General features: G+C 36.3%; 1 protein-coding gene across 5 annotated transcripts in view; it reads left to right on the top strand.

The window, feature by feature from the left end:
- Positions 1-24,182, top strand: part of Pgant9 (polypeptide N-acetylgalactosaminyltransferase 9) — a 189,519-nt gene that overhangs the window by 31,856 nt on the left and 133,481 nt on the right. For 4 of the 5 annotated variants that reach the window (XM_083084589.1, XM_083084594.1, XM_083084591.1 and 1 more), the window contains exon 2: positions 10,636-10,860. The gene's annotated coding sequence lies outside the window, so the exon portion shown is untranslated. The remainder of the gene's footprint in view (positions 1-10,635; positions 10,861-24,182) is intronic. The other variant, XM_083084590.1, reaches the window with a different exon arrangement.

Consider the following 24,182-nt stretch of genomic DNA (forward strand, 5'->3'; position numbering starts at 1 on the left):
AATTCACAGAAGCTATTTCGCTTTTTATATCTGCACTTTTTTGCATGTAGCTATAAATATTTATGAATCATGGATTATTAGACGCTATGTAAATGATGGCAATGCTTCTTGGAATGAAATATTGACAATATATCGCGTATTAATATAACTTGATCCGACATTTTAATCGTATAAATAACAATGTTTCTCTATAAATGTGGAGTAATCGAAAGGTTAACGCGAGAATAATCCATGAATGAACGTTTGCATTGCCTACTAGCGTCGACTTGCATTCGAAATCGAGGCAGCCGTACAGAATCAGCGCGACACTCTTCCAGATATTTGACTCGAATTCGAAGCACGTAGGAGGCACGTCGCCGACGAACCTTGACAGCGAGCGTAGATGGAAGATCCTACGGGAACGATGTGACGTTTATCCGTGTGTGTCGTGGAAACACGGTAAATTATGTCGATCGGATGTGTTGCTGTATTCCGCCCGATCCCACCTATCGATACCGATGCCGAGCTGACAACGAAAACGCGTATCCGTGTCTTGCAAAGGTGGAGGAATTGCTGCTTCATTCCTTGCGCTTCTCGCTCCTCGCGTCGAAGTCGAGACAGATTGTCTGTCTCGACGGAGCATCGCATGCACGGGGAAATTTCGTACATGTAGATTTGAGCTTGGTCGATCTCGAAAATCCCAGATTTTAGCATACGAAAGCGGATACGTTGCTCGTAATAAGAGTTGAATGTATCATTTTACGTGATTTTTCGATTGGCGATATTAAATCGCCGTATGGTAGCGTTAAACTTTTTCAAATTTAATAAGAGAGCAGAAACCCCACAATTATGAACGAAAATCAAATTTTGCCAGATACTTTTTTTTTATATTAAATTTGTTAGTTTTTATAATTTTTGGAGTTAAAGGAGAAGCTTCGCAATCAGATTTCCTCAAATTTATAATACGGAAAAATGTATTCAACCAGAAACACTATATTACGTAATAAAATTGGCTATTTGTAAAATGAAACAAATTGCTACGCTTGAAATCGTGAATCTTAGCAGAAGGGAGGCTCGCGCGCGAAAGAGAAAGAGAGGAAGGAGGGCTGTTTGCTGAATGCGCGGGAAACTCCGTGGCAAAATCGAAGGTCGATAGAGAAGCGATAGAGTGGAAGGGACGAGGGTGAGAGTACGATTTACGTTTTACGGAGTTAATTGAATAGATTCCCTTTCTCTCTCTCACACTCATACATATAATTCGCCCCCTCCCTCACTCTTGTTCACGCACACAGACACACACATACACTCATACACAAATGTACATACACATACAGATTGTCGTAAGATTGCTCGCTATGTGAGAGGACACAGCCTATGGAAGCGCAAAATGGTTATTATCTCCAGCACTGCAGACATAGCTGGCTGAGCTTCTGATTTATGAGGTGCCCTCTCGACTTAATCCGCACATCGACTACTCGTTCGACCCCCGCAATCAGCAGAATAGACCCTCGACGTTCAACTCTATCGGCGAAATTAACACGGACTAAAGACGCGTTCCGGGATAAGGATCGGGACTTGGAACAGCTAGTAAGAAAAGTAAAAGTGATCCTTGACATTTGATAGCTAATTAGCAATTCAAGATACATCCGCTTAGCATATTAAATTTTTTTATCGCACGTATACAAGGAAAGATATTAAAAATATACTTTATATCTTAAATTATATTTTTATATATTAAAAAAAAGTATATTTGAGATAAATGCATTATATTCTCTTGATTTAATTATTATAAATTTAATTAATTTTTTCGTCTCAAAATTATTTTATTCCTGATAAAATTAGCAGGTTATATCAGGAGGTTTTTATTTTATTTTAAATTCAAAAAGTAACAAGAGAGATAATTTTAAACTGCCGTAGACGAGGCTTTTGCAACCAAAAAATTTATATGCTACATATTAATGCGCATATGCACTAAATTTAACCAGGCTGCAAATTTTCAAAGTGCAATTTGTCAGTGCTTAAAGATATGCAGAATTCTCGACACGATATCACCAACGGCGGAACGACTTTGTTCCGGTATCTCACGATTATGTTAAGTTCTCAGTTTCGCGACGTGTCGTAAGTACTAGTTACGCAGTAATCTACCTCAAGAACGCGACAAAGTTCGTGAGCGCGAAAGCCTCCCTCCGGGAGGAGCAGAGGGTGAAAAATATCGCATCACGTTTGCGTAATACATTTTTGAACGTCTTCTTTTGCTCTTTAAAATCGAGGATCTCTTCTTGGTCCTTTCTGACGCCTTGCTTTCAAAGCAAGATCTAAGGGAGACTCGGTGTAGCGTCTAGCTGCAACTAATGGCATCGATTGCAGATACAGCGGCACTTTACTATCTATCGCAGAGTAGCATTTCCTACCGGAACGGAAAAGGATGCATTTAATGGCCGGCTAGACTCGAATGCCAATGATCTTAAAGGCATGTGCATAAAGGCTTTCATGCATCAGGCGTGCTAGCGCCTTTAAATAAAATTCTATATTTGGACGAAAAGTTTGAGAAGTGATAAGAAAGATCCTGTACATGAAGTATCATATACATGATTTAGAGAGAGCATCTAATTTTAAATTTCAGACTATCGTATGTATTTTAAAATTTATTTCAAATTGAATCCATATATATGTAACCGAAAATTAAATTGTGCGTGAAAGTTTGCAAAGACTTTTGAGAGACAGAAAGGCAGAAATTATTTATCGATATAAAAGAAAAGAAAATGAAAAATGGAGAATATTTAATTTGAAATTTCAGGATTAAATTAAATGAGAGAAATTAAATGTTCTCCATTTTCCATTTTCTTTTCTTTATTATTCATAAAGTACTTTTTTATCGACAAATTAATTTGCTCCTTCCTGTCTCTCAAAAGTCCTTACAAACTTTCACAATTTAATTTTCGGTTTCCCACGCGTAGTGCGCAAGCATCAATTTTAGGATTCGCGATTCCCAAGTCGAGAATGCACGGAGACCTTGTTGCTTAATCTCGCTAGGAATGCGCGGAGACTGGCTCGTTCTGGAAGGACGCGTCTGCTAAAGACACCGTAGTGTTGGTGGCGGTCTCGGTTTAGGATCGTTGTAAGGGCGATAGTGGCAGGTCCTGCCGGAGCCCTCGGCCGCATATCAAGCAGCTTCAGGCATGGCGCAAGATTAATGCGACCTCGTCCCGATAGTCGTTACGGACCTAAGACGATTACATCCTCCTTAAGTTCAGGAGCCGTCGTCTCTGCCGTCTTAATCGTCGGGACCGACGTATATACGCCATTCTAATTAGTTAATCTACCTTTACCTGCGCGTCAGCGTCACCGTCGTCTCGTACTCGCCACCCTGCGGAGCAGATGTTGGCACGAAACGCTCACCAATTAGAAGCCACAGCCTCCTACGACGGTTTACGAATTTTCCATATTATATGTCACACGTGCCCTCTTCTCTTCCTGCCTTGCCACGACGCTATTAATATTTATTCGCAGCGAATGCACGAGCGTACGATCTTGAGATGTCGGATTAATAAAGGATGAAGTGAGCAATTGCGATTTTATTCGTTCTTTTTATTGCGACGCGTACGCAGTGTATTGTAAATGCAAATGACTTTGAATACGTTTTCCAGTTACGTTACGTAAAACTCGGACTTTTATATCGCGGATTAATTACCATAAGACTTTCATGCGCCGGTCGACGCAAAGATACACTCGCTGCGCGACAATATAGTATACAACGGAGATAAATTATGACGCTTTCGCTAACAGATGTATCGCGCGCTGCGTCGGAGCGAGTCCGGAAGTGTCAGGAATGGCTCGCTTTCGTGCAATTTTTAGTTTTCATCTACTCGGGATATATGGCACCGACCTCTTCTATCTCGCGCACGATAGCTCGTAGCGATACGGCGTATTTGTTTCGTTCAACTTATCCTCCCCGCGAGAAGTCTCGTAACGTCGCTCGTATGCCTCTCGTACTTCGCAAATTTTCTATTCGCGAACCGGTGATCGATGCCTCGATATACCCTCTTCCCGCAAACTCGTACAACTGATAAAAAACTTAGGCAAAGAAGGACATGATGGAGCGGAATAAAGATCAGGGCGGGAACTTTCCCTGCAAAGGAGCTAGAAAAATCGAATTCCTCGGTTATAACGAAGGATTTACGTGCGGCATTCAGCCAGGTAAAATATATGCGAAGCACGTGACGCGTATATCGGTCTGTCGAATCGCGAAGGTACGAAAATAGAAGGATACTAACGACGAATTGCTCCAAGGTGAAAATTTAAGCGGTTAAGTTCTAAACTAATAAGAGGAAAACTCTGAAAAAGAGATTAATTAAATTCCAAAGTGACTTATTATGGGCCGATAAAGCAGGAGGGAGGGTGTGAAAGACGAGAAAGAGAGAGAGAGAGAGCAACGGAAAATGTGCAATAGCTCTGCCCGAAGCAAGCAAGGAGCAATTTTCTCGCATTTCTACCGTTTCTCGTTTCCGTAGTGAAAATTTATAATGGTACATAAAACACTTGTAAAAAAGGGGGGAAATTTACTATTAACGTAAATCCGCGGAATAAAACAGGCGCCGTTTTTATTCGAGGCTTTATCGTTCTATCAGCCAGTGCCAACTCATCCACTATTCATTCTGATATTTCTCGACAAAGATGTGACGCACGGTTCACTTACGGGGGCTTCTCCGAGACTACGTCGCGACTCGCACGAAAACTATGACCCTTACCGTTTTTCTTCCCCCCCCTCCCGGCCCCGCTGTACAATGAAACCCGAACGAGACGATGACTGAACTACGTGAGAATTGCACCTGGCGGAGATGCAGCGTGTCCCACGCGCGATTCCGATTAAAGCTTTATGAGCCCGCCGTGAAATGTCTCGGCGATGTCGGGCCAGTTGAAATTCTCGGTACCTTCGACCTCTCCGCTCGACTCAAATATTTTTATCCCGACACGAAAGGCGTTTTATCCAGGTCGCTCTCGCTTATTCGTCACTCATCTCGGTCCGTTTATATTTATCATCTCACAGCACCTCGTTTGTCCCTCTCTTTTCCCCTGGATAACTCTTATTACATTACTCTCACCGGTGCTACATCAGCCGCGATAAATCGCGGTCGATATCTGAGGTGAAAATCAGGGAATTTGCAACGTTTGACAAGTCGCCGTTCTTACCGACTCTCGCCGGAGGGCGCGATATTTTTACTTTACGTATTTTATACCCGTCTCAGATATACGTGAGGCGCAACGTATATGCGTCCGTTGTGAAGATATCTCGCCAGGGAAATGGCATCTCGACCCATTACGCGGGAACACGGATAGATTAGGTGTACCTTATTCGTCTTCCAACGACCGGAACTCCTCCTCGTTCTTCATCCTCTTTGGCTCTCCCCGGCATCAGCACACGTTCCTATCTTATCCTCGCTTTTTCATCTACCTACCTACCTACCTACGCGCTTCTGTATAAGCGACTCACGCAGTCTCTCTTCCGGAGATGACACCTCGCGCCCGCGGGACACGCATTTTTCTTGATCCCGCTCTCGTTTCCACAGTTCTCGCACTTTTCCGACAGTCTTCTTCCCGTCGCGTAGCCTGCAAGTCGCAATTAATTTTCCGTCTGCGCGAGCGTGCGCCTCGTCCTCCTGGCGGCGATAAATCAAGCAACGGAGTTTCAATTTGGCGCAACGAGCCGTGGCCACGCCGAGAATTCTCATTACGAAACGCACATCGTTAATCAATGAAATCGGTCGCCCCTGTGTCCCAAGCGGAAAAACGCCTGGGGCTTGTATACCGTTGCGGTGCGGTCGGTGATGTGTGATGGATGTGCACTTATACGTATCATGCTTGACGAAATCGCGCAAACTCATTATGTGTAAGATCCCCATCGTATACACTTCGTCGTATCCTTATAAACACATGCGTCGAAACGATTACGTAAATTACATTTTTTTCTTAATCAAAGCGATATAAAATTTATGAATCTTGCATCATATGTCGTGCTAATTATAAATAGCCGATGGGGATGTGGACACTTTAGTTTATATTGCTGCGACAAATTTCTCGATGCCGCGCTCACTGTTTAATCTCGACATTTACGACGACGGAGAGATCGAAAAGTTTCGCACGTAGCGCAATGTCAGTCGGGTAACGACGTCGTTTGTGCGCGTTCGATCGGACAGCTTACTCGGCATCTTGCTTACAAGACACGTAGCATCGGCAGGGGTTATCGAAAATTTAATAACGTTCGAATTAATAATGCTGGTGTTGGTGCACGCGACGAGAGGCGCGGGTGCGAGAGACGAAATGCGGCAACGCGCTTCGTCGGAAGAGCAATCGGGCTAATAACGCACCGGTTGGAGCGGACGGATAAATTAAATTAATCATGCATCGCAGGAGTCGGGGCGTCAGGTTCGATCGTGCATTGACCGGACAAACCGCGCGAAATCTCTCCTTCGTCCGGGCACAGCTGACCGAAATGTCAAGTTTCTTGCCATCGATATTTGTATCGATTGAGGAAGAATTTCTATTTTGGTATTTAATTCACTTTAGGTCTGATTAGATTAGAAAATTAATTTAAAAATATCGATTTTCCGCTATAATCACGTTTGAGCCGCGCCTGTTTGTTCAACGTCACTCGCATATGTCAATTTTCCTAACGATATTAAATATTATGCGTAACACGCGAAGTTCATACATTAAAATATTAAAATAATTGGATTATTGAAAATGTAGTCGTGCTATATTTTCATAAAATAATTTTGTAAATGAATTTTTTTTTATTCTATAACAATCGCATATTCTAAAACTTTTCAAATTCGAACTTGTAGTTGGACAAGATAGAGTACTTTGACATGCTTACTTATTTCTAAACGTTGTAAATCATCGGAGAGTCATGTGGGCGATAGTTGGCGTTGCGAAAAAGATATTCCGCTGGTCATTAACGTCCGAGCAGGAACTTCCTCATCCGGCAGTTGTTATCGCCATTTAGAGGTTCGCTTCTGCTATTTTCGTGGATGCACTATTACGCTGACTGTGAGAATATAACATTTAAGCGGTGCTTAAGCATTTCTCTTGCATCAATTTCAACTTCGATCATAACTTGTTTAAAGTTGGCGCATATAGATTTCTCGCGGTGAAGACCACCGATATAAATTTCAGAACAACAGAAATATTAAATTACCTAAGAGAATGAAAATAAATGAAATAATAGATAGGAACAAACAACGAATATATAAATACATTGAATCGAAAAAATTAAATAATTCATGAGAATCTTAATGAATTAATGAATCTCAATTTCACAAAAATAATACTTATGACTAAAAACAAACATGTCGCGAACCGTATAAAAATAATAAAATAATTACAAACTTTTGTTCTAGATTAGACTCTCTTTATAATTAACGATATAAAAATGGAATATAACGGTTAAGATGTAAAAAAAATTAATGACTTACAAATGACTCCAAAAATACGTTAGTGAAGAAACCAAAATTCATTATTCAAATAAAATAAAGTTTCGCCCAGAACTTGTGAGAGGAAAATAAAATTGAAATCAAATAGCCGTCTGAAAATTGAACTAATTTAAAAGAAATGAGGAAACACGATAGTGAGCGAATATTAACTTTATTTTTTTTGTGTACGGTTGCAAAAAGTAATATGATTACAAATTTTTTCAAAAATTACACATCACACGCAGTAATATTACAAAGTATTCAATTATTATATAGTTATGAAAAACTAGTAGTTAAAAAGGTCTCTGACTAGTTAATAGTTATTCAATTTTATTTTCCTTTACTCTTTTTTTTTGTTAATTTATATTTTAATATTTCTCGCTAATTTGAAAGCTGTACATTTTTCTAATAAAGAGTTAACAACATTCCATGAAAAAATTTAGATTTTAAATTACAGTTGAAAGCGTATGACGAGTATGGTTTTATTCAGCAAACGAATGGGCCAACTTCAACCGGCCATTTATTAGTGCATCTGATAGTACTCGACGAAAAGGGAAAAAGCAATTTCACGCAATACGAATGTAGGCTGCGAAAATGAATGAAGTTTGCGTATATTGTTGCACCGACCGCTGCGTTCGATTCGGTAGTTATCTACGAAAATTTTAATTGGACAACGTATATGAATATTGCGTGTAACGCTCCTGTCAGATTAACGACATAATCTACTAGTTTCCGTGAAAGAATCAACGTTCCTTTTAGCTTAATTGTTCCAGCCTGCCTCGTTCGCTTGCTGTGCTAATACTATTAACTCCTTATAGTCTCAACCATTAGGAGGTGGTTCCGGCAGCAAGCATGATAAGGATACTCAGCATCTAGATAAAGACAATGGCGCGTTGCGTCGAAAGAAAATAAAGACGTCCGATTTTTTCGATTACCTTTTTCCCTTCAGTACTTTGCTAGAATTTACTTGTTTCTGTCACGTAACGGAAAGAAACAGGTCTTGCGCAAGGAAAAAATTAACAATTTATTTATTTATATTATTATATATATATTAAAATATATCATTTTAAAATTGAGGTGATATTTTTCAATTTTTTTCTTCGAGGTTTTGGATTTTTGTACATTACGTATCGTACAACGTTACAATTATGACATAGTTTATGGTGACGCAATCTGTCGCTTCTTTAATTGGCAATTGGAGTAAATCCGTGTAAAACTCGACGATCATTTAATATAGCGTCCGCTGTACTAACCGAACATGGTCACGTTTTCTCTAACAAGTTATCGACCAAGGGCTCCTTACTTGGAGTATGTCCAGCGTCAAGTCACTTCTTGAGACGTTCCAATTGTTCCAAGTTCCATTACTGTTCAGGTCAGACACGTGGAAGAGCTTGTAACTTGATTCGCCTTGGTATTAAGCAATCTCTCTTTGGCTAGCGTATTCTTTTCCAGTTCGGGGAAAAAAACGAACGTGTCATGATTCAAGACTGCACGTATTCTTGCGGGACTCGCGCGCTTTCGAATTACATGGAACTCTTAAACTTAACCGTACAAACAACATAATGGTGTAATTACAAAAACGCAATACGGCGGTAATTAACAAGAAATCGTACCACAACGTTAGAGTTAAATGAGATATCGTTTTTCGTGCTCGCATTGCGCCATTTGCATGCTGCGCGTATCTCGGTTTTTATCGGGGGTTGCTATTTTCATGCTACAAACAAAATTTTTTTTATCCGCAAATAAGATGGCTTTTATGAAAAATATCTTCATTCAAATTTAAAATGTAGATATATTATAATTATAAATCGTAAAATGTTATTTAATATTATATAATATGCAGTTAATGAAAAATAGAAAAATTTCTTTCTTTTCTCATAAAATTTATACTATTATACTTTATAATATTCATGTTATTGTACTTCATAATGAAAATGTTAAAAATACAATCAGGTGAAAAAGAGATATTATGAAGAGAATGCGAAACTTCTTTTAAACGATATGGTTAATTTAATCTAGCGTGCAAAAAAATAGCAATTATTATACATATTTTATATAATATATAATAACTAAATAATATAAAATTACTGATGCGCCTGTGCGCACAAACACAGATGTAAAATCTTGATATTTTTTATTTTATTGAATAACATATTTGTAACATTTGTAATATTTTTTATTTTACTGAGGTATTAACATTCATGAAATATTAATGAGCTCAAATATAATATCAATTTAAAATTTATAATACATATATTTTACATAATACATATATTTTGATCTAGTAATTGTTTCGAAACTATACATACGAAATGTACACAAATGGCAATGATCGAGTGGGGACAGGGATATCGATTAATGGAATGGAAAATTGATTACTACCGACCGGATAATTGATCACACAGATTGTAATAGGTCGGGAGCCGAGTTTCGCAAGAGCGAACGTATCAACCGATCGTTATTAATCTACAGGAATAAGGTGGAGCGTCTAATCTGTCCCTACCGCGGCTACGTTTACGGCGTAGATTTAATCTGCATTGGATTTAATTAAAATCAAGTGCTTCCATAGTAGCATACTCTCGTTGACAATTGCATGCAGATTGGATTAAGCTTGGAATTAGAACGGAGGGCGAATTCACGCTCCGCGTTAACCCGGGTGCTCGTTTGTCCATATTAATATTCGAATACGTGAAACTGGGGCGAATCACGCCCATTGTAAACTTTTGCAATAGAGATTGTCAATAGTAGTAAGAGATAGTAACCCTCTATGAGCCTGGGTCATTATCATTCTTTATGCGAAAAATACCTATAATTTATTTAATCACCTTGTCTCTCTCTCTCTCTCTCTCTCTCTCTCTCTCTCTATATATATATATATATATATATATATATATATATATATATATATATATATATATTAGATTTATTAGATTGTATGTCACAGCTGTTTTATATTGAATTTAAAATTATATTTTACTTAATAATTTTATATTTTATTTCAATAATATGAATCTCTCTTTCTCTCTCTTTCTTCTCTCTCTTTCTTTTTAGAAGATTTACGATGACATATCTGTGCCACAAACTCATCACTTACATCATATATTTATATACAGTGATTGAAGTTTCCCAAACTCTCAAACTTTCACGATTTGCCCGTATCTAATCGGAACTTTCATTTCTATTGCAGATGTAGACGGCCACTGGTTTGGAAATCTTGAAGATTTCTCTCTTCCTCGCGCGCGCTTTCCTGCGTATATTTCCAACGTACGTGGGAGTACATTCGAAGTTTTCGCCGATAATCCGACTTAGCATCTGCCACTTAACAAGGCGAGTATAATTATCGGAGATGCGAAGAAGACCGTTTCCTCGGTAGATATCCGCCTCGTTCCGGATAGCCTCTACGATTCTCAAGGTACGTATCTCGAGTCTGCCGTTCTCCTGATTGCATCCGCGTGTAACTGTGTCAGATACGGAGTGTCGTCCTTGTAACGTATCACAGCGATCGAATCTCCATCAAGATTCACTAAAATTTCCTTACGTTATCTACAAAATGATAAAATTAGATTGGCATCACTCATAGATAACAAAATCGAGACTGGAGATAAGGGATATTGATATAAGCATTTCATTAAACGAAGAATAGATTCAGATCTTTTAATATTTCTTAAAAATATTATAATTTTTTATTCTTGCACGTCATATGAATTTTTTGGACGTATGTAAAATATGTTAAGATATATCGACTTGGAGGACTTTCATAAAAGCGCATAAAGAATCAGTGATATTTTAGAATGAAAAATATTATCATTTTTTGTCCAGACTGCATTTTTGAGCCATGTGACGAACCGAGCTCTAAATGTAAAAAAAAGATATGTATATTCGTCACATCTATAAAAGAACATATGAAAAATGCATAACGCCGAAAGTATCGTTATGGTAATTTGCGGAATACGATGGTTTCCTACTGTTTCGAGTCTGCACGTGATCTGTACGCCACAAGTATACGCACAACGCATATACATTTATTCATATATGCATATATATGCTCATTGTAATTAAGGCTGTCCATTAGATCGACGCGGAAAGTCATTTTTTCATCTTGCTCTATTCATTTCCATCGCGTGTCGCTTTGATTTTGCCGATAGAGAAGTTTCCAATTTGATTCCAACTCGTGAGCAACTATAATAAGCATGATTCAATGCATAACGATGGCAGAAATTTGCAATGCTGATGTGTATCGATAGCTTGACGTATGTTCTCAGTAATTATTACATAATAGAATAGTTGTGCAAATTTTGTTTGATATGACTTTTAATTAATCGCGATTATCAATTCTTATTATTTGTTCATCTGTATTGATAATCATGCATGAGCATATGGCGATTATTATTATTATCGCGCGATTTGCACAGAACGAGGAGAACGCATGATCGCTTCTGTATCTCAGCCACGTCGGCCGCCGGCCTTGAAAATTCTGGAGTTTATTTCTGCTCCACGTTTGAGTTACGTATGGCGAGACTAACGACCTTTTAATTATTCACTTCTAATTGCGAATGTTACGTGTTATTGGAACGCATGCGTTATAGACGTGCGACGCGTGTTACGTTAGTTTTTATAATTGTCTACACATTACCGTAGCATTTTCGATACATGTAGTGAATTTCAAATATGCATGCATTTATATTTTTTAAATGTAAATATTACACAATTAAAATATAAATATATTTTAAGGGAATATATATTACTTCATTTTTTGATAGTCAAAATTTTTTTCGGTTAAAATATTAATATAATATTTTTGAAAAATAGTGTTTATATAATTATATATTTAAAATCCATAATTAAAATTATATTTACGTAAATTCGTTTACACAAGAAACTAATTTGATTATGAATGTAAATATCGATTCTCTTTATAATTTAATTTCTGAAAATGTTATCCATGTTTATGATAATGGCAAGAATATGTATGACAATTTTCTGCCTTGGTTTATAACGTCGACGTCATCGTGTGATCGATTTTATGATATGATTATAATTCCGGGCAATTTTACGATGCAGATGGTCTAGTTGAACTATCGTTTAAATCTTTTGGTCTGTGATAATTAAATCTATTCAATATTTCATGAACATCTGCATCTGATCGAATTAACCGTTAATTAATTTTCAATTTAGTTTTAATTCGTGTGAATAAAACGCAATTTTATTTGGATGGTGAATTATTAATACATGTTAATGTATATTAAGGCGAGTTATTTTATTTCGCGTATAATGTATTTAGCCAAACTTAGTTTTGTTATATATTATTATATATTATTATTATTATTATTTATTATTATTATATTATGCTTTATATTATTGCTCTGTCGAATTAACTTCCAATTAAGAACAATAATACAGTAGAATGTGGAAATATAATCCTCTAATGACACTATAATACAGAGTAAGGAATTATGTTTTGTATTAATTATTACGTGGTTACAGTATGGTAAATTATCATTTATAATTATGATTTATAATTATTGCGAAATAATGTTTACATTTAAATACATTAATGTTCAAATACTGGAGATGAATAAAGTGCGAATGATATAGCATACGAGTATAAATTGTACCATAATACAATATATATATTTCATTTAAAAAAAAATATATATATAAGTAATGATATTCTTTAATAATATAAATAATAGGGAATTATATATAATTCATTAATGTAATTTTTCAAGTTGTATATAGCTTTATTTTCTGCTCATGTATGAAATGTTTACATTGGAACATTATTTTGTAACAAGTCAATTTACCGGAAAAAGATCTAAATCCTTCTAATTTCAAATTTAAATTAATCCCTCTCTTTTTATATGAAAGGATTTAAATTGAAAGTACTTTTCAAGCGTGAAGTCATGACAGGAACAATGAGGCAGTGTGTGCGTACACACTTCTTTTCAACGGAATGCCATGACGGTGAGTGACCCGAGAGTGACGGAATTGTTCGCACTTTATTCCCCATTCCATTATACGTGATCGTTGAAATCTCATGCATCACAAAAGAACGATCGGCCAATGAATTTACCTTGCGTAGTCCGCCTACGTATTACTAATTCATCATCCTTCAATGTGTTCCATTCCTCTTTCACGCGAAATTGCAAAAGTCCTAAATACATGCGTTTGAAATACAAGTAAATGTTAAGTTAAAAGAGAGAATTTTATTTACATTGCGAAGCAGCTATTATTTTAAACAACAGGAAAACAGAATTTTACTAAATAAAACGAAGAGCGATACATACATTTACAAAAATATTATTTTATGCATTTATCCGATAGTTTCAATTATTTGATATGTTTATGTGATATTATTAATCTCCCCATTAATTACTCGTTTAATATGTATTTTGATTCATTTAATTCATTCTAAAGATATTCATTTTATTTTTTGCATCTGTCATATTTTACTATCGAGCTTTTCAAGTACTTTTATCTATCCGTTCATCAATTTCGTGTCTCACTCGCGGAGGCGAAACACGAATAGGCGGAAGTGATTCCGACGAAATAGATGATAGAAACTTCGCTTCGTAGGTTTTGATTATTCGCCATCGTAAATTCGCAGACAAACATGAATAACGCATCGTGATTTACATTCTGCGATAGTTTATCCAGGAGTGGCCTTACTCCACGAAAGACTTAATATTTTGATTATACCTGTCCTTATATATCGAATAACATTTAATTTTCATTTGCATAATATGCATGCATCAATGTGTAAATTTTCATTATTTATCTCGGTTTTCTTCTTTTTGAATCTAACCAATATCCAATACATTAACTGAGTTCATGTGATACAAATGCATTTAATTTTATCTTTTATATATTTTTAAATGAAATATATATATTAGATATATTTTAAATATATATATATATATATATATATATATATATATTTTATTAATCAATACTCTTAAATATTGAAATAAGAGAGAGAAAGAGAGACGTAAAAGTTGAAGAACCTTCGTTAACCTTCTTTCATGAAATTAAATTCGTATATTTAACATAATTAAGTGCTAATTTATTACTCTAACTTCAAATTTGTTGCTTCTGTCAATTAACAGAAAATTGACATGAAAGATAGAGTTGCTAATTTTATATTTATGAGTTGCTAATTTTTATACTAGTACTTCATCTTTAAAAAACACAAATAATAAATAGAAAAAAATATATTAAAATTAATTGCTAATTAATTATTCAAAGATATTATCAATATATTTTAAAAATATTTACATTTTCATAGATATCCATTAATATGGAATATAACTAAAATTATACAACAATAAAGTGTTGAGGCACAAAAATCAAAAGAAAGTAACGATATCATCTTAACATCAAATTGCTTCGAATTGTTATCAAAATATTCTAATTTCACAGGTATTATTTGTGAAATAAAGTAAAAAAAAATAATTAAAAATAAAACTCTAATGCCCATATTGCTGCTAAAATAAACTATATTAATACAATTAATTGCTCTGGTTCGATTTTGAAATTGAGATGTAAAATCTAGAAATTAATTAATTCATTAATTGCATTAACGTAAATTAGTTTTGTAGCGAAATGGAATGTTTTCGATTAGTGTATAAGTTTATTTCACCATGAATTTGGGATTAGAGCAGTAAATTCGCAATTAATTGTGCTGTACATTCAAATTTAGTTTCTCGTGGTGAGAGTGTGTGAAATTAACCGGAAATTAGAAAGGATTTTTAACAAGATGTATGCAATCTTTCGGAGAAGATTGAAGCGAAATTAGGCAAAACTGAATAAAAAAATGTCATGGGCAAGACAAAAATATTTAATTTTCTTAAAAGCAACCGCACAATAAACCTCTCTTCATGTATTGCAGTCATGTTTTTCAATTAATAAACCGCGATATTGCTCGTGATGTATCGCCCACGGCCACTCGTCGGTTTTATATCAGTTGCAACGTAGCGATAGAGCATACGGCTAATGACGTAGTTACATGTTTCAATCCGTTATTGCATCCGTTATTTGATTAATACAAAGAATGCAATCGATGAAAACGCCTGCCGCGAGATTATGCGTAATAGCGGTGATGCAATTAAATATATTCCAAGGGCCCGTGCGTGAAGAGAGCAACTTTCTGCAAAAGATGTAATAGTTGCAGCAAAATATATAGCCGGGCGTTTCAATCCGTTATTGCAGCGCCATTTGATTAAGATAACAAATACGTTCAACAGACCGTCGCGAGAATACGGATGTAATAGCAGCGGTGTAATTAACATACACGAAGGAGAGATTTTGCACGAGAAAAAAATTATCCGTAATTGTTCTTGAATAGCCGATCGTGGAACTTGACGACATAACATCTGTATATAATTACATCATTTTATTGCGAGTGTAAAAAAAGTTTTAACGGAGTGAAGTGAGAATATATATACGTTTACGGAGAGGCAAATGCATCCATAAAAGCGTTAAACCGCACTATGCACATAGACTGTTCCCGATTTTGCTGTTGCATACCGAAGGTAGCTTGCCGTGCAATTAAAAAAAATCTATTCGCTAAAAATAGCAGGCGTATCGAAAGATAACGAACGGACTAACGGTTACGCACTAACAATAATATTGTAACGATGAGCGTTGCGCGATATGCACGTTAACGATAGCGCATACTGCGATTATTTGCGGCTTAAGATTATGTTGCCAATTAGTTTTTATCGTCATGCGAGCTTATATCGTGAATTTTGTGATTAAGCGATCCATTTCCTACAATGAAACAATACATATTTATACGTTAAAAATCTTCATTACATAATTAACTTACAACGTATTCTGTAAGCTTTAGTTTTATACACTATGCAAATATTTCGCTAATATAATTTTATATTTTATTTCGCGAATATAATTTTTTTTAAATCGTTATTCAACGTTAAATATAACACAAATGTTGCCGAATGGAAAAATCGAGACACCGAGGAGAATTTGGATCACAGTCTCTTCTTTTCGCGATATCGAGAACGTAACGGTGCCATATCATGTGAAAAAGTCGTCAGTGCGCGCGAATAATCAGCCTGTGCATTTGTACGATTATTTCCTGCCGGTGAATTAAATTATACACGTCGACGAATAATACCGTGGAATTTAAACGAATTTCAATACCCCACAAAGCGAAAATAGCGTGGATGATACATACATCGGATGATGTCAACCTTTGTACTTTACATCGTCATACCACCGCGGATCCGCAAAATTACGAGCGTTATCAGGATATTAACGGAGCGTGTTTGTTGAACCGGGACACATAACACACGCATACGCACAAAACACGCATGTTAATCCTTTAAAATTAATTCGCGCGACAAATTTCACATTGATTCATTTGTAACGCCGTATTTATATAGCACGTGCCACTATCATTGAAACGTTATCGGCCGAGACAAAACAGAAATATCGGCATACTATAATAATGATTAATATTGAGTTATATGAAGTTCACGTTGGAATGTTGCGGTTACAATCCGAACTCGTGGTATTTCATGATTCTTGCGTCGCATACACATTTCGCGCAAAATGTGAAAAATTAATCGTATATATAAGTGAAAATTTTTATTTACTAAAAGATATTATATATAAATTAATATATACGTGCTGCATATATAATTAATATTAATTAATTATTTTTTTACTCGTGCTTTTTTGCGAATTTGCGAAATTCAATTTAGTCAGCAGCTATTAGATTCTTGACATTGGCGACAGCTGTCGATAATCGCTGCTTCTTGTTATGGCAGTTCGCTAGGTTCATTCAGGTTTCCCTTTCATTCTCATCTGCCATCAATGTTTGACATTTATGTCGACATTGATACCTGTTCAAAAGTACGAGACACTCTGTCTCTCAGCTGAATTTATTTTAGTCATTTCTTTACTGACTGATCATCTCTGACGATTAACTTCAATATTATCGTGAATTCCCCATTTTTAAATTTTATAAGAAAATTATTATTAATCAAATTTTATTAATATTTCTTTGATTTATGTCTCGGAGAGGTTGCGGATATATGTTTGAAATAATCAGTAACTTTCTTGGTAAATACAAAAAATGTTTAAAATCTGCAATGCTCAGCAGTTTCTAATTAATAGGTATGTAAATTGGCATAGCAAGCGTAGCAATTATCAGACTTTCTCTTATAATGACAGTTATTTACGAGATTGGACGCGAGAGATTTTATTTCTACTCTTTATACGCTGGAGAGATTCATCCAGATCTACTTATCATATTTTCTCAAAGCTCTGTTACATAATCACGATTACAGAATTATTCGTAATTTATAACTAAATTCGATATGCGAATATTTCGCTTCCGTCGTCGAGAGCGAGGAACGCAATAGTACGTAGAGTTGAACGAGGGACGAAACCAAATCTTCTGGGATCCATAGAAAAGCGAAGCATCGGTTGTCAAGCCCGAGCGGGGTCAGGGTCGTCTTTTCATCGTCGATAAAGTTGCATGAGCGCTGTCTCTTTTTTCCTCGATCTCTTCGTATCCCGAGCGATCCGTTTAAAATTTTAAGGCACGATGGCAGGAAGGGACTGAAATGAAACTTCCGTTTTAGTGCTGCCAAGCCGACCGACGAAATCGAAACTCCGGGAGGACGGTTTGTGCGATTGGATGGGCAATCGCGAATTCGCCATAGATGTACCGGGAGAAATATGAGAGCTAACAAGAAATTCTGTTAAATGGACAGTCAGCTTGTGAAGGAAAAGGGAAATTAAAAATTTTATCGTTTACTTTTTTAATCTAAACCTGGAGGAAACGAGAAATGGAATATTTTATGTGTATGATAAGCTTCCGTCGAGCAATGCATGTATATATTAAAAATCCCGTGATATCTTTGAAATAATAATAGAGGGGAAATTTTTTTCAATCATTAAAAAATTACTTTAATTAATTATCTTAAAATTTTATATCGTATAGAAATATCTGAATATCGTTCTCATATAATTTTTTTAATTCATCAATGATCCCAATCAAAGTAGCAATGTCAAGTTTTGATTTGTCAATCTCATTTTCGAAATTCCAGACGATACATCTCGGAAGATGATATAAATATTGTTGCGCTGTTGTAGGTACGCGTTGCATCGCACAGTCAAAATTTTCTCCTGTTTACTCGCTCTTGATAACTATGTACCGTCGCACAGAGGTACGGCGAGGTGGTTTGTCGAGAGAGAGCTACGAGGTGGTTTTCAGCTCGTTGGGCGCCTTTGTGCTCCGAGGTCAAGAGAGAACAGTGCAGGCAAGATTATCTTCCTCCCCCATTCCTCGCCTCAATTTCGTGCCGTTGTGTACAGCAGCCCGGCTGAAGACGACTCCGCGAGAACGTTCTTCAGCCATCGTTTCCATGGATTCCTATCGTGCTCCTTCTTCCCGCACTTCGACCTCTTTCCTCCCTCTCCTCCTCCTCCCCGTTTTCCTATTCGCTATCCACTCGCAGATTTATCCTCACGGTGCCCTCTTCTTTAGGCTCATTATCAAGTTCCCCTTTTGGCGAACATCATTCGCCGTTCCTTTGTTCGGATATCCCTATCGACTCCTTCTCACTCTCGCACTCTCGCATTTCGATCCATCATACGTGTTCGCGTGGTTTCCCATCCATCGCATTTGCATTCGCATTTACGAGCGCGATCGTCCTCGTTCTCGTCTCCTGCTTTCTTTCCTTCCAGTTTCTACGTATCATTCTTCACGTCTTTTGTTCTTATTTTTACCCCCGGCCCCTCTCCCACGACTCTCGATTTATGAAAGCGGGCGATATGGGGTAGCTCCACGGTTATTTGCCTCCGGAGACTTATAATGGCCGCTTTACTGCTCCCGTGAATAAGTACTTCCTACTAAATAACATCCGCGCGGGAAAGGAGACGGCGTGATGCTCGCGGTCCATTACACGGCGTGTAGCTCGCCGAGTTAGACGCGAAACCGCGCGAAGAGAGATGTGGTTTAACCTTCTTGTCGGGAAGGCTGTATTTTTGCGGATAGTTAATACACGGATAGCGGTTGCAAGCCCAGCGGTGCAATTATAGCGTTTTTGATTGACTCTCTTCTCTCGCAAATTCCCATGTCTATATTATGCGATATACACGTACAACACTTGTAAAAATATATAATTTTGCGAAATATTAAAATCAGAAAAACAATTTTTTTCAAACAATGATTAATTATATTCCTTTATTATTATTAATGCATAATGCTCTCTTATAGAGTAATCTATGCAGAATTTAAAGTGTCTATTAGAAGCGACCGTGTGTCTCGTTGAAGATATAATAAGTTATGAATAAAGAAGAGGAACACACAAAAAAATACACGTGACTCCAAATTATATACTTCAATCTTGACCTACAGGTCGAGTCATGATGTACAACGCGATCCATAGGGATTATGCGTCGAAGGGATTATATGTCCAAGTCCGCGATCTCGACGTTTCACAGTAGGAAAAGCTAATTTGCGATTCCCTTGAATACGCTACGAAGATTGTCTTCCCTTTCCCGACCATGTAACAATCGTCTCCTCGATCTTGGAGAGTTTCGATGCAAGTTGCGCGCCATATTGCGAAGTTATGGAATACGAGGTTACGAATGGCGAGATGACATCATCTATCACGTACTAGGATGCAATTATTCCGACTGAGATTAACCCAAGACGAAGGAAGGGTCGTTGCGCGCTCGAAGGAACACCATCGTCATTTTGTAACCGCGCATCTTCCGTGAAAGATGGACGCCGATGATATGGAAATGTTGAATAACATTAACTTTGCCCGGGACATGAAAATTTATAATTAAAAAAGATAATGGAATGAATAATTTATTTTAGTTATTTATTAGCGCGCCTCTCGGAAGTGTAATATTCGTGAAAGGAAGTTAACATTTTTCTAATAATGGCGCGGATGCTTTCCACATTTTTCTTGCAAATCACGTAAGTCTCGTACAATTTTTTTAATCGCGATCTTGCCATTTAAACTTAATTACAAAAATAATTATAAAAATTTCTAAGTGATTATTAATTCATTAGTAATCGTCGCGATCAAATGCGAGGAAATTTGCACGTGAAATGACAATTTACATTAGGCAGCAAACAAATTAACCAAAGTAAATTTCGTGCAAGCGAATTATACTTCCAACGAATATTTCGCGCTGCGAAAGGACTTATGGCAGCAAAAAACTGGACATTATTCTGAGTTAAAGGCCGGTCAGAAAAACTGATTGCTCGTTTCAGCTCGATATCTTCGTCGTTCCGTAACGATCTTCGTGCACGGCTTTTTGCAGGAATATCATTTTGTACCGATAAATCTGCATTACCGTTCTCGATCTTGCGGCATAGCTGGAGATGGCCGAGTCTGAATCGTTGGGGTCGTTAAGCTTTCCAACGTCGCACGTGTGAGCTTAAGAGCGGTATAAAAAGCGGTTATTTTTGATCGATCGTGAAACATTATTTATCATTACTGCAGATGCACGCTATGATAGTTTGTAAGCCGAGATATTGTCATGATACAGCAGTATCGATTTGACATCGTTACGTGTACTTGAACATCTATCAGGCGATTTTTCATCAATAAGAGTAAATAATATATAATCGATTCAATTTTTGCATGAATCTGGAAAAATCGTCTTCAGTTTATTCAAGAATAAAAATAGAAAAAATAAGTTATTTGATAATATTACTTCCGATCAGGAATTTTTTCTAACTTTGAGAATGGCTATATTTTTAATTTCTTTAAATAACATGTACAACATAGCTTTTTTCAAACATTGCGTTCAAAATCTGTCAATAATTATCATCGAAACTCAATAATCAAATTTCGATTAACGACTTTTATTTTTCGCAAATGGCAATGCAAAAAATTGATAAAGTCTACGGACTCGTCTCTCAAGTCGTATTCTGGTTATGATGATTGAGGATATCTTTGCTCTCCCAGCACCTTCCTTAACGCCGATAATATTTCAATGCTGGGTCAGGTGGCGAATATGGCGCTGCTGGAAGGGTGAAGGTTAAAAGAAATTGCGGCAACTGTCGATAGTCATTGCTCGGAAAGCTTCCAAGGAATTGACTGAGATTAATCGTCGAGCGACGTAAACCAAAATTTTGCTGCAGTCGCACGAGCAAATACGAAGCGTATTTATGGGACGAAATGTGTATGCTTTTTCGTGAATGATAAAATTAAAATATTACACTCTTTTTTCACAGAAAGCCTTTTTATATTCATCTAATAGAAAGAAAAAAAGAAATTCCCTTGCACAAATATTTAATATGATTTTGTATAAAAACATATTTCGTACTTTTTTCTATTTTATATAAACAGATGCTATTGGAAAAAATTTAATTTTTGTACATACTATCATGAATTTTAGAAATTTCCAGTTCGGCATAAACGTCATTTCCATCTAATTTCTCAACCATGTCGCATAAAAAATAATATTACGATTTCATTTTTACGAATTCGCATGTGTAGTATTATTTTTTTTTTCGTTGAAAACAAAACAGATTATTATTGAGAGTGTAAAAATACCGGTTCTGTGATATAGATTTTAATCAATGTAATGGAATGTCAAAGCATCATCGCGCGCAGATGAAAGATGTCTTTTATTTCGATGTATAAAAACTATGGACGCAATCAAATGGAATTTTTTAATAATTAAAAGTACATGCATATACACGAGAAGAATTTATGAATTCGTTAATAATACAAAAGTGTGGTAAAAGTGTTTTATTCAAATAATTATGATATTAATAATGCATTAATATATACATAATTATTAAGAATAATTATTATGAGAAAAAATTTTATTAAATCAGTAAATGATTTGAAAAAACATTATATCTATATATTTTATGAAAAAAATCACATAATCTAGTAAAGAATGTAGTATTGTACTTAAGGAGAAGATCGCGTGAATTTTTTTTCTGGATGATGATGATGCTTTCGGTCGGTTCTCGTGGAATTTCGCCGTAAATAATGCATTATTCGTCGGACCGTTTGGCCGGTCAGAAATATGGTGGGCATAAAAGTGATGTAAGACCGAGGAGAAATGGCTCGTTCGATCAGAGGCTGCTAGCTCGGTTGCTTCCTAGGTTGCGTACGATAGAATTTTTTGGGATGTGAGGCTCTTCCTTCCCTATAGAAGGGTTCCTTCTTCGTCGGTGAATTTAACTCGCGGACGGCAACTGATATGGATCGACGTTTCATCAGACAGGGAAAGAAATTTAGAGGAACGTGGCAATTTTTCAAAAGGATCGAGCCTATGAAGCAAATCCTTAAATGGGTTATTTTTCACAAATGTCATGGAAAATTTCTAAAAAAAAAGTTTTGTTTAAAGATTTGCATCTTGAAGCTTAATTATTATTAATGATTATTGATGCTTTCGACATTAATAAATATTTTTATTGCGCTTATGAAAAAAATTATAACTTGTTGATAATTATCTCCTCTAAGAGACTTTAAAAATGATATAATTTTTGCAAGGAATGAAATATTTGTAGTAATAGTCATTTTTCGGTATATTTTTCTTTTCTCTTGAGCGCAAAATTCGAAAGCTGTCTTATGCTGTAACAGAAATATGTTTAATTATTTCAACAGATACTTTTATATTATTGTGTAAATATGATTATGAAGAGAGAAATTGCTTCTTGTCATGCGGCAACGTCTGCAGGAGCAGACTATACAATTTTTGTTGCGTTGGTAGTTGGAATGGAGTTGGAAATAAATTGCTTTTACCGTCGGCAAATTTAGTTCCCAACGGCGACCGATGCGGATCGATGCCCATGATCGTTGCACTTGTCGGGACCCTTCGGAAATGTAGTAATTTTTCGTGAAAGGGAGAGCTGCAGCGAGCTATCGAGAGATCCTTCCGAGGCTATTTTTTACGTTCCACGTTGAGCGAGACAGAGACTGGAGGAAAGCCCAAAAATATGTTTTCTTTAAAAATAAATCGCTTCCTCGGGAAGGTTTGTGTTCCATCTTACGGGATATATTATTTTGCGGCATAACACGAACGATCGAAGAAACGAGACGGCGTTATTTTTAGGACACTATTCCAGTTTCCGTCGTTGATTGAAGATATACAAAGTCACTTGGCGTAACTGCGTGCGCAAAAAAATAACATTGCGATCCATGTGAATCTTGTTAAATGTCACAATCCATTATTTTACGCTCCGCTTGACACGTTGACATCTACTACATTGCCCTCGATATTCCAATATTCTCGTGTCGCCGACGTGATATTCATGGTAGAGTACCTACGAATAATGGCCCACACCAACAAGATATTACGTATTAAATTGCTGTTTGTCTGTCGATTACACTTGCAAATCCAACAGTATCCAAACTTTTAATTATTTACGGTATCGCATTGTTTGCGCGTTGAGAAATGAATATAATTATTCACCGTGATGTAATATTCCGGAATTTGACATCGATGGAATGACAGTTACAATAGCATCCTACATATACCGTGTTACCGTGATACCGATTGGAAAGTGATTGGGATGAAATCCGAGCTTTTATTTTTTTCCGTATGATTGATTACGTCATCGTGGAATTCCTGTTAATTATGAAACAATCGAGGCAATATATAGGTATATTTTAATGAACTTGTACAATTTGATATTCTTAATTATCGCATCGTAGTCAACGTAATCTGCGGTTGAATAGAGATTAAATTCTCGTCGTATGATCTTGATGATGCACGAAG

Source organism: Camponotus vicinus, unplaced genomic scaffold (genome assembly GCF_025532165.1).
Source record: "Camponotus vicinus isolate PSW18456_S1 unplaced genomic scaffold, iyCamVici1.0 SCAF_12, whole genome shotgun sequence".
In the NCBI taxonomy this organism is placed as follows: domain Eukaryota; kingdom Metazoa; phylum Arthropoda; class Insecta; order Hymenoptera; family Formicidae; genus Camponotus; species Camponotus vicinus.